Below are 12,659 nucleotides of genomic sequence, written 5' to 3' on the forward strand. Positions count from 1 at the left end.
GAGACATCTCCGTCTCAGCACTTGGACTCCGCTGTGTTCTGCTATTGCAGCAAGGCAACTTCACTTAGCCTATATTAATTTCAGACATAGCCACAGCTCTGGACATCGTGTTGCTAATGTGCTTCTTTAAGAAAAATAATACATGGATTAATGCAAAGGCTGGAGATGGGACGGTCATTGTCTTTGGAACAGCTTTTTTCACAAGATGTGATACTCTGCCAAATGGCAGTTAATGGATTAGTTTTGCAAATAACCAGCTTCAGCTGACTAAATAAATTATTGATTTCTTTAAAACACAAGGGAGGGAGGTGTGCCATTGCGGGAAGGATTTGGATGCGTTTAGGACACAGGGAGGGGATGGACAAGGAGTAGTGGTGGATTCATTTGCCCAAAGCACAGGTGAGGAAGGAGATGTGCTTCTGCTTGTGAGGTAGCTTGAGAGGTCTGGGGATGAGATTGGAAGTTGGGGAAGAGGTTGGGAGGAAACAAAGAGACAGCTGAATTAGTAATTATCCTTCACCATGTGTTTCTATGCTCCACAATTATAAGGCACAATCAACAGTCTCAGTCTGTAGTTGTAGAGAGCTGTTCGGGAAAAAAAAAAAAAAACACAACACTTTATTGATCATTTGAAAGCATATCATTTCTGTAGCAAAGGAGATGCCGATACGTCCAGATGCTCAGTTTGTTTTCTTTCTGCACCGCTATCATTCCCTTGGGTTTTTTGCTTGAAGGTTCAATTTCTTCTATTATGGGTAATGTTAATGCTTGTTGGTGAGGACATTCTTCTAAATTTTCTTCTCCCTCCTAAATACTGAAATGGAATGGGAATTCCAGAGGCTTTGAAGTGACATGGGAGCAAAAGTCTATTAACTGCTAAGTGGTTTACAAAGATCTGACTCCTAATCTCAAATGTAATACTAATTTTTAGGGCAAAAAAGAGCCTAAAATAGTGGGATGTTATTTCCTAATAAGATGAGAGAAGCTAAGATATCTCAAAGAAAAAGTCTATCACATTTTCTTGAGTACTTTTTCCCTACCTTGATTTTTTTGTGGTTTTGGGTATACTAAAAATTCTTCAAAGCATTGCAAAGTTTAAAGCAATGAAAAATAAGTTCTCATACTGGGAGTTAACCAGGCAGCAAAAATTAAAGAAAGTGCTATCAGATCTGGGCTATACTAGATAAAATAGTTTTCAGTAACGAGAAGAAAATCTATTCTCTTTCATTATCAACATTCTCCTTGTTGGTAACATTGGCTGCATACTTGGTTTTACATGTTGGTTTTAATGAAAGTTTGTTGAGGTCATTCTCATCTGTTAAAGGAGACAGTATCCTTCTAGCTCTGAGCAGTGATCAGTCTGTTTCAAATTCTATTCTGAAATTATTGAATTTCTTAGTTTCTGTACTCTTCCTAGACCCATGGAAAAGGAAATCTATTACAGCTGCAGAATCTGTGGAGGAGTCAAATACTAACAAAACTGCACTTTGTAGCATTCCCAAGAAATATTACAACTCTCATTAAAAAGACAAATGTTTCATTACATACCTTTTGTTAGAACCATTGACTTAGAAAGTCTGAGTCAGGGGAAAAGTTGAAAAAAAAAACCTAGGTGAGAACATCTCACACACACAGTGTCTGAATAATAAAAATACACGTAAGGAAGCATAGTTGAAAATAGTTCATTTAGGCTGGGATGCAAGTTAGATGGCTAATGTTTTAGTTCAGTTTATTTGTTCATTATACTTTTGGTTTCTAGTTCCACACTTCACTGCAGAGTTCTTCATGAGCAGTTTTCACCTTGAGGAATGAATAGTCTTTGCTTTAGAAGACACAGCTCTGACAAAGGTAGTTTTTCCCTAAATTGCACAAGTAGTTCTGTGGGCAGCAAAATAAATGAGATCTAGTTTCCTGTGAATTTGTACCATGGGTTTAATTCCTCTAATATCTAACAAGGTGCTGTTTTTTACTAGATTTTCTCATTGCTAGAAATATTATGCCCTGTTTTGCACAGATTATCCATTATTAGCTCTTGACAAATTTGAATCTCAGGTCTTGGGACTTAATTATTTTTTTTAGAAACTAAACTAGAAATACATGAATGTCTTCCTGATAGTCCACTACCAAGGGTTCATCCATGAGAAACAGGTGGTGTTCTGTCATTAGAAACTGTTCAGGCACACAGAATATGTGCCTGAAGATAAAGTGCACACTTGTAATTTCTGTCTGTTATTTTTGAAGTCTTTATGCTGAGCAATGAATTTGAATTATATGAAATAGAATCTAGAGTTATTCCTGGGGTATAGCAGCTGCATAGAGAATGTTTTCTTCAACAATCTGAAGATTTTTAATCAATGCTTGGTGATCAGATGAATCATAATCCAGCAGTTGGACATTTGAAGTTCCTTTAAAACAGAGATATGTTTGAATTCCTACCTCAAAAGGCAGGTTTACAGCCATAGTTTTAAGGTGCGGAATCCAAAATACGAAATCCAGCTTCTACGCTAAAAGCAGCCTTTTAAAACTTCTGGTTATTTTCGGAACTCCAGCAGAGATGGTGGCAGGAACTTAGGGTAAAATTTAAGAGTTGTAGTCCTTATCTGCAGGTGTTCATCACCAGCTGTTGTTTGTTGCCTTAAACTGTCTTGATTTGAGTATATAGATATGTAGGGAGACCCACAGCACTTTGAAGGGTAGAAAGCAGCACTTACATGAAGTGAGGATTTTTTTGCTAAGCATTTGACCGATGTCTAACATGCGAATGCCCCATTAGGGTGACAGGCATGTATCGTAGCAGCAAATTCCAGATGTGTAAGGAAGAATACTGCTGTCTGTCTTTCATTCCTGTTGGGGCAGGGGAAAAAGGATCAGTGTAAGAGCTGCAGAAAGAGGTCTGTCTGACCATGACTGTTGTGAGAAAGCTTGGAAAGCATAAGCAGGTCATTTATGTAGGAGACCATTTGGCATTCTGGCTGCAATTGATTTCTCAAGGGGCAGTGATGCAAATGTGCTACAAGCCACGTCGCTCTTGGCGACTGATGTAAGTTCTTGGTGTTAAGTGGTGTTTCTCATGGGCAGGACTATGCCCCATGAATAGGAGAGTGGCACAAAAAATCCAAGAAGAGATATTTATTTGCACATTTTAGGTGAGCAGATAATTTGCTTACCTTGGTATTTGTACTCACCTTTTCCCTCTGATAAATCTCATATGCTATTTAACATGTACAAAAGCTCAGAGAGAGCAATGGCAAGCTTTAAGAGAAATCAGCAGTTCCTTTGAGCACCTCCTGCTTTCAATCTTTATTTGATTAGACTGCTTATCCATGTATGTAAAAAGCAATTTATTGCTGGGAGTGGCACAGCAGGCACAGCTTCTGAATCAGAAGCTACGTCAGAGCTTTGTGTACCAGTCAAATGGGCAGGCAGTGAGCTGAATTTTTAATTCCATCTTTGCTGCTCTGTTTCCAAACTGATGTCCTCAACTCCATGTTTTCTAGCCCACCACTGATGAAATATTCAGCACCACCTACTGCAGCAGTATTGTAACTAAGCTCTGAAACATTCAGTTATGAGCAATAAGTAAGAGAATATGATTTCATCTGTCCCTTGACAAATAAAATAAGACTATTGTTATTTTATTGTTCTGTTCCACTGTGCCTATCCCGTTCTTCTGCAGTATGTTCTGGATGCCACACTCACATTATACAGCTGGGAGAGAGGACAAACACAAACAGACCCCAGAGCACTGCTTGCATTCAGATCCGTACGGTGTGCTGTGGGTCATGTGCTATTTCAAGTATTTGTGTGCTCCAGCTTAGCATGACAAAATTTGAGAAAGAGATTGGCCTCTTGACATTTGGGTCACAACTTCTGTGAAGATTTTTTTGAAGTATTTTTAGAAAAAGCTGTAAATATAGGACAAGCTACAGACTAAAGATGTCTGAAGACTTGCTTTCTTTTAACCCCTCCTCTTTAACAATTAGGTCCCTATACCTGTCAGTCTGCATCTGTGGAGAGCAAAGCTAGTGCTACCTCAGCTGATTCTGGTCTTTCAGCATTGATAAGATTTAATCGTTGATTTCTTGTTTCTAGCTGCTAATTTTGACCTGTAGTCAATCCACAGCCTTGCTGCATTTCTTGCCACGGGTTGAATTAGGGTTCTGTTCTCCATTCATTGTGTGGTATCCTTCGTAAGAAGTTTTGAGGGCATTAGCTGCTTGCCGCAGGCTGACAGTCCAAAATGACAACCATTGTCGTTTTGAGGTTTATATTGCAAAACCAAAACACACCCTTGGGGGCTTTGCAAAATCAAATTCTGTGTCTGTCTTGTTTGGTGCCATTTCTTTTGTGATTGTTTTCTTCATCCTCTCCCTTAAAATGTTATGTTTTGAATATGTAATTAGTAATATCTTTCAGACTGCAATGGGACTTCTCAGTGTCTCGTTTTTCTGTAACTCTTCCTTGTACTTTCTGTCTTAAGATTTAGCTGAAGGGAAGAACTCTACCTTCAAAAAAATATTTAAAATCATGAAGCGATGCTTAGGATTCCTGCACCTTTATTTGAAGTTGGGTTGCCATGCTGCGGTATCAGAATAACAAAGGGAAGTTGATGTACGTTAAATATGTCAATAGCTTATTAAAAGAATGTTGTAAGGTTACCAGGGGTATGGGAATGGGATTGTACAGAACAGTATAGTTCATATCAAGTAAGAATAGTAATTACCTTATGACTCAATTTCAGTACATTACACTAGAGAATTCTTGAAATTGCTTGTTGATCATGGAGGTGGCAGTTCTCGTCTGCTTCATGGGAGGCAGTTCTAGTCTTCCTCTTAGACTAGAGGCAAAAGTACTGGTAGCAGTTGCTTCACGCAATTAATGTCAGGTATCAGAGTGGTTATGCCTTAATATTTTTTTTTTTTTTGTAGTGAAGGAAAACAGGGATGTTGAAGCATGGGTAAATGAATAAGCACTTCAGGATTTGTCTGTACTGGGACAGACCAAGTTCATTGAACTGGCATAGAAAAAGATGAGGAATGGTCATCAAGTGGTGCTCAAACTCAGGACAGTTGGGTTCTGCACCACTTGACAAACCTGCTTAATCCAGTCGATGTAAATCCTCCTGGGTCTGTCTACAGTAGCCTTTTAGCTCACACAGGAGTACATTCTGGTAACAAGTGTCTCAGTCATCCCTGTTTACTGTGGTGTTCCACTTCATGACTTGCTAGTGTAAGCATGGGCCCTGACTGTTCTGGAGAACAGGCACTGGAGAGGTCCGCTTGGTTGTTAAATACAGGCACGTTCTAGCAGTAGATGGAGGAGCAGAGAAGCACGCTGAGGACTGGGAAACTAGAGATGTTCTTTCTGAAGAAAAGCAGTTCTTCTGGTTTTGCTTATCCATACTTTCCAGTTAGTATTTCTTTTTCTCTTTTTAAAGGAGTCAAATGGAGTTGAACTTTTTACCTAGGATAAAATAAACAGCCACAAATCCAGTGTACAGCTGCAGTAGTTATAGAAATCTGTACCTGAGGAAGGTTGGACAATTCCTGTTAAGTTTTATACTTTCTGCTGTTCTGGAGGTCAATGGAATTGTCATTTCTAAATTGCCCCAAGCACTTGGCTAGTACTTGAGAGGGAGTGTCTTCAATTTTGGACGCAGGGGAATGTCAGCTTTGCCAAACCGTAAGTGTTGAATTTCCACGCTCGTCTCTTTAAAACCAGCACATTTTTCCATGGCCGCAATTCTTCCATTTAGATTCGATGAATATATCTACACCATACAGGAATTCCTCAGTAAACTTTAAACAGATTTTCTGGAAGTAGTGCAATTATGTGCAGGTCTTACCCTAAGGTACTGTAAAACCTACCTTCTAGTTTTCAAGAGACCATTTGGTGTATCTGTGCTGTATCATACAGGCTTACTGTTCCTCCCATTCTGCTCTGCCTGTTTTGCCCAGAAAGGTAATGCAACTGGAACAAGCAGTCGCAAGCAGCCTTCAGAGAATGTGTATTTGCACAGGTACCCCGGAGTGACTTCCAGCACTAACTATGTCTGTGCTTTCTCCCCATAATTGACTTGACATATTTGTACATATCCAGTAACCTTAGCTTTCCAAAGAAAAATTTGAATTTTCTGTGAAGTGGTTATTTACCTTTAATCTTCTCCCTTGAAGCCCTATAGCATTCAGTTGAGTAGATGATTTGTTAGAACTCTAGCAAAAAATATATTGCTGGGTCAGTGGTTAAAAATAGCAGAACCTTCTTCCACAAAAGCAAATGAATTCCGTGTTAAGCTTTACACAGCAGCATTTAGATAGTTTGTGTATGCTTAAATACTGACATGATATGGCCCAGGTGGACTGCCTGATAAGCAATTAAGACATCTTCCACCCAAGGGCATTGGTTTTTAAAGCATTTGGCTAGCATTTTTACATATATACTTAGCTTTTTTTTTTCCCAGGTGTTTTTTCTTTAATCATCACAAGCTTATGGTCTTTACTAAGCCACCAGTTTTGCCACTTTGTTACCTCTATAAAATATTTTTATAATGATGTAAATGCCATAAATAGCTCAGTAAGGTACCACTGAGCTATTTGGTGGAGCAAGGTGATGTATTCTTTTTATGTGGGGAATCAACCGATGTCACAGAATCATAGAATGACTGAGGTTGGAAGGGACCTCTGGAAGTCATCTGGTCCAAGCCCTCTGCTCAAGCAGGGCCACCTAGAGCCAGTTGCCCAGGTCAGTGTCCAGACAGCTTTTGAGTATCTCCAAGGATGGAGACCCCACAACCTCTATAGGCAACCTGTGCCAGTGTTCAATCACCCTCACAGTAAAAGAGTGTTTCCTGATGTTCAGAGGGAACCTCTTGTGTTTCAGTTTGTGCCCATTGCCTCTGGTCCTGTCACTGGGCACCACTGAAAAGAGCCTGGCTCCGTCCTCTTTGCACCCTCCCCTCAGGTATTTATACATTGATGAGATCCCACCCCACCAAGCCTTCTCTTCTCCAGGCTAAACAGTCTCAGCTTTCTCAGCCTTTCCTCATAAGAAGGATGCTCCAGTCCCTTCATCATCTTTGTGACCCTTCATTGGACTCTCTCCAGCATGTCCATGTCTGTCTTGTACTGAGGAGCCCAGAACTGGATGCAACACTCCAGGTGTGGCCTCACCAGTGCTGAGTAGAGGGGAAGGATCACCTCCCTTCACCTGCTGGCAGTGCTTTGTCTAATGCAGCCCCGGGTACCATTAGTCTTCTTTGCAGCAAGGGCACATTGCTGGCTAATGTTCAACTTGGTGTCCATCAGGACCCCCAGGTTCTTTCTGCCGAACTGCTTTCCAGCTGGTCAGCCCCCAGCGTATGTTGGTGCATGGGGTTGTTCTTCCCCAGGTGCAGGACTTTGCACTTGCTGTTGAACTAACTAACTGTCCTCCCTTAGTGTGTTATATTTTAATAGGCAAAGGTAGTTGCCAGCTGGAATGACAGTTCCATGTTGCTGAGGCTTTATAAGTTCTGCACGCCACTTGGGAGCTTGGGAGAGCTGAAGAACCTCAGTGACATCTCCAGGTTGGAGAGTCAGCTCTGTCTGCTAGTAAAATATGTCCTTTCCTGCAGCTTAGGAGAAAAGGAAAAAAATCCTGGAAATAGATCCAACATTCTCCTCTTCTAAGCATTTCTTATTTTCTGTCCAGATTATTTAACTGTCATAGAAAATTAGGGAGAGAATAGTAGATGATTAAAATAGATATAAATGCACTTCACCGACACTGATGTTCTCAAATGCTTTCATTAGTAGCATACTATATCCTCCCCATCTTTTGTAGCTAAATGGTCTATTGTGTCTTGTCATGGGCACTAATGTTCTTCAGAGAAGCTATGAATCCTGATTTTTGTGTGCACAAGCCCTCTTTTAATCTCATAAATATTGTGAACATGACTTTAGTCAGTAAAAGAGCCAGCTTCCTCCAGGTCTTACAGATATTGTGAAAAGGATGAATGGCTTCACATAACTTTGGATTGGGGTGGCTTTTTCATCAGGGAAGGATATGGGACATCTTGTTTTCCATCTGCTTTTAGGAATTTGATCAGAATAAAAAGGTCTTATGAAGTTTATTAAGAGAGTATTTTTCCTCTGGTTTGAAAAACACTGTTCTGTTTCACTTGCACCTTTAAGGAAAGCTGGTCTCATGATCCGAGTGTTAGAACTGAAAACCAGGAAATTCTGATAATAATTAGAATCATAGAATGGTTTGGGTTGGAAGGGACCTTTAAAGGCCATCTAGTCCAACCCCCCTGCAATGGGCAGGGACATCTTCAACTAGACCAGGTTGCTCAGAGCCCCATCCCACCTGGCCTTGAATGTTTCCAAGGATGGGGCATCTACCACCTCTCTGGGCAACCTGTTCCAGTGTTTCACCACCCTCGTGGTGAAAATTTTTTTCCTTGTGTTTAGTCTGAATCTACCCTCTTTTAGTTTAAAACCATTACCCCTTGTCCTGTCGCAGCAGGCCTTGCTGAAAAGACTATCCCCATCTTTCTTTTAGTCCCCCTTTAAGTATTGAAAGGCTGATGGACTTGTAGATTATAAACAAAGTATTTTTTTAATTTTCTGGGCATCTGGTATTTCAGTGGGTATTTAAATCTTTCATTCTAAATAATTCATCCTTTAGTGGGGGAGGTTTAAAGGTGTTGCCTTGGTTTTCTTCAGGAGCTGGTGGCTAGAGCACTCTGTCCTGCATTGGTAGATCCTTCTTGAAGTCTCTGTTCTGTGTTCTTTCCATTACTCTACCCTGAAGTATTTTTTCATAGACACTTCTCTTTAAATAGCAAGTTATCATCCCCACCACAGGTCCCACAGGAAGTTTGTGACCAAGAGACCACTCTGGGCTCGCAGTGGCAGCAGGTTGAGGCTGGTACCGTGTCCATTTCACAGCATTTTTTTAAATATCCCTCTGTAGGAGTCTACAGGTGACCTTATGCACAATGGATTTTCATCCCAGAGTTAGGAAAAAACACACTAAACTTTGGCTAATTGTCCGATGGTTGGTTGTATTCTCTCCTATTCTTTCTTGTTTGACTGGATACATGGAAATGTGTGGATTTGATGAGGATTTTCTCCTAACTCTCCAGTCATTTCACATGTAATTTTCTGGTGTCGTGGAGACAACAGGCTGAGAAATTCTGTCTTGGAGAGCATTGTTTCTGCTGGTAGAGGGGCTACAGTGGTATGAAAATATTGAATATATTGTAGTGTGTGTATTATTTTAAATCAGTATACCGGATATGTTTGATTTTAAAAAGTACCGTAGGTCAGGATTACCTCATAGTTACAGATTTGTTCATAAACATCTATTTGAGTTGATTTCCTGCTCGGTTGTGCCTTCAGTGTAAGAAAAGAAAAGCTGGAGCACTCGTTTTTGAGACGATATAGGTAATGCATGTGGTGGTACTAAAATTTTTTTAAAGTCTGATTTTACTGTTTTATGAAGCAGGATGGCTTCTCTCAGCCTTTCTCTTTTGTATTGCCCGATAATTGCTTTTGCCATTATACTTTAAGGAATTAATAAGTTAGCTCATCATTTGCCAAATTTAAGATGTCATTCTTTTATTGGATGGATAACAAAAGTCTGAAAAAATCTTGGCAGTTATCCACCTTGCAAATATGATCTGAGAGCAGGTTAGCTCAGGAGAGCGTGGTTTACTGAATGCACAGTTTCCATTCAAATGGGGAGGCACTGGCTCTGTGAAACATTGCCCACTTACAGAAATGCCATTACGTTAGTTATTGAAAATTTTCTTGATGCACTGAATATACATGTAACTTAAATCAAGTTAATGATGTCAGGGTCCACAAGTACTGAAGCAGCCCAAAATCGTGGGAGCACAGACACTCCAACCACAGCTTCCACTTCGTATTTGCTGTTGAATGATGGATTTTCTTTTCCCAATTACTTGGTTTGGGAACACAGTTGTGTCATTCTGTGTAATTCACTCTAAGACCAGATTCCTAATAGGGAGTGTTAGATTGTGAAAGAAGCAAATTAATCATCTTAGTTCTTAACATGCCAGCAAATTGCAAGTGTCCAGCGCGAACCAGTTACAGACTGTCTGCACAAGCTATATGTTATAGCTTCATATATATTATATATTACAGAGCTAGTGTGTCAGTCGTCATTCCCAGAGCAGTCTCTGGAATTGTTATCCAGGGGAATTCAAACACTGAAGTTTGAAATGCATCACTATGGGCAGGTATCCTGAGGGGGGGCAGTGCTAAATATGCCTCTGATGCCCCTGATGTACTAAGTTTTGCTTTACTCGAGCATAACTTTCTCTTCAGATGTGCAGAGTGAAAATTTGCAGGTGCTTATTATGGCCAAGATTATCTGACCTATTCTTGCTTTGCAAGCTCTTACTATTGGGATAAAAAGGGAAAAGAATTACTGAGGATATGTGATTTTGCGCAACAGCTGGATTGATGGAAGTGTTTCAGTAATCTTCTAACAGTCAGTTCCCATGCACGTGGGATTACAAATGAAGCAATCTTTCATCAGCACAGCTTTCTCCTTCTGCATGATTCTCATATGCCCAATTTAATTAAAAAATGCATTTTCCTGAATAGCGCTACCTAGGCGGGGTTCCAGTCCTTTCACTGTTCTGCTTCCTGCTATTAGATCACGCATATGAAAAACGACATAAAAGCCATCAGAATAGGTCATATCCCACTTAATGGATATATTTGTTAAATTTAATAAATGCATCTCTTTAGAATACTTGGACAACCCAGGATGCATTTGGCCTATCAAGTGCTAAAACTGCAGTTAATAAATAGGCAAAATATATTTTATGTGGAGCAGATGCTGCACAATTCAGTTTTGGTGAGTTCTGATTTAAACTATTCTAAGTGAGTCAAATTGAAAATAGTCTCTTTTGACCAAGGGAATCAAGTGCAACAAATTAATGTTCAGATTTATGTATTTTTATGGATTATTTAGTGATTCCCAAGCTGCCTCCAAGTTCAGTACACATCAAAAATTATTGTGGGATTTGTACTGTGACCTTTAGAACTGTTTATAGAAAATGATGGTTAAATGACTCCTTGCAGGTGTTAGAAACTGGTAGAGTTTTAGGCTCTACTGCAGTTTTGAGTTTTACTGTGTATTATAAGGTTAGCAAATAAATCTGATCATTTTTATCAGTAAATAAGACCAATAAATAATTAATAAAGTAAATAATTATTTTCAGAAAATAAGACAATAAAATTCCATAGCAGTTTTTCATATAAATGCTTTTTTGCAGGGCAGTTTCACTTATAAGCCTTATAACCTACTTATTGAGGGTGGAAATGTACTTGGCTTTTTCTACTTCACCCAAGACTGAGGGGGAATAATGAATGCTGATTCCTCTGGCAGAAATGTCAGTGATGGTTGGAGGGGGCTGTTTATTTGTTTTAATTTAGGCTCTTCAGCCTATTTTGAAGCACTTAATGATATGTTAATTTGGAATTAAATGTGGAGTTAAATTTAAACCTGGGGAATTTGTCACAGTGCCTTATGTGGATCAGGGTGATGACATACAGTGCGTGTTCTTGATTATGGTATAGTTTCAATTCAATTTTTTCCCCAAGCATTTTTAAATATTTTCTTGTCTACCTTGATGTTAGGTTGCCATCCTCTTACCTGGAGAGGAACTTTCCACATGCTAGTACAAAACCCTATGTTTCATTCAGATTTTTTACCCAAAAGAGTGGCGTAACATGGAAGTAGGATTTTTCTGCATTTTTACTCCAGAACTTTTGAGGCTATGAATGGGGAATTATTTTTCTGAGACAATATTATTAATTTAACCGAATGGAATGAGGAGAGGATAAGAGGAAGGGAAGGAGACCACAGAAATGGACAAAAAGGCTTGAAGTTGTGAAAGGGAAGATCAGGGTCTTTATTTTCTATTTAATAACTATTTTTCAGGGATCTCACAAGCTTCTGGTTTTAGACTTACTTTATCCCACAAACTTCCTTTAATACTCTCTGCTTTGAACTGAAGAGGAAATGCAGTCATTAATCAGATCAGTGGCTGTTAAATATTAAAAAAATATAAATGTCCACACATCTATAGCCATATATTGATATTTCATTTTAGTTAATAACTAATTTATGTAGCTGTCAGGTAGCTAAGGGTCTGTAGTAATTATAATATTCTTACACTGAAGGTAAAGAGTGTCGTAGCAGCCTTCTTACAAAATTAGACAAAATTTCAAGACCTTGAGTTTCATAGCAGGCTGTAAAAATGGGAGAGAATGACTCTGGTTCTTCCTTGATGAAGTGGTGTAGAAATTCTCATGAACCTTTGCTCAAAGGTCTCTGCAATTGCATAGCCATGTACCAAACTAAATTTGCGTTGAAGTCCATCTGTAATGGAAAAGACACCTAGGTCATATTGAAATGAATCATTACATGGTAATAAATGTTTTCCTGAACTGGATCTTCCAGGCTTTCTCATGCTTTGAACGCTGTTCCCTACCAGAAAACTTGTTATAACATGATCTACCTGCAAAAGGACAATTGCTCTGTACCTGATTTAAACATCTTTGGGGTTTTTTATAATTTAAGTCAAATAGCCTGCAAGGCAAATCTAACTGACACATTATTACATCTCCCTGCTTACA

At 39.3% G+C, this 12,659-nt stretch overlaps 1 protein-coding gene across 4 annotated transcripts in view; it reads left to right on the top strand.

Moving 5' to 3' along the window:
* The window catches only part of APP (amyloid beta precursor protein), a 223,173-nt gene that overhangs the window by 173,818 nt on the left and 36,696 nt on the right, over positions 1-12,659 (top strand). The window lies entirely within an intron of this gene.

This window comes from Platalea leucorodia (assembly GCF_965183815.1).
Source record: "Platalea leucorodia genome assembly, chromosome: 2".
In the NCBI taxonomy this organism is placed as follows: domain Eukaryota; kingdom Metazoa; phylum Chordata; class Aves; order Pelecaniformes; family Threskiornithidae; genus Platalea; species Platalea leucorodia.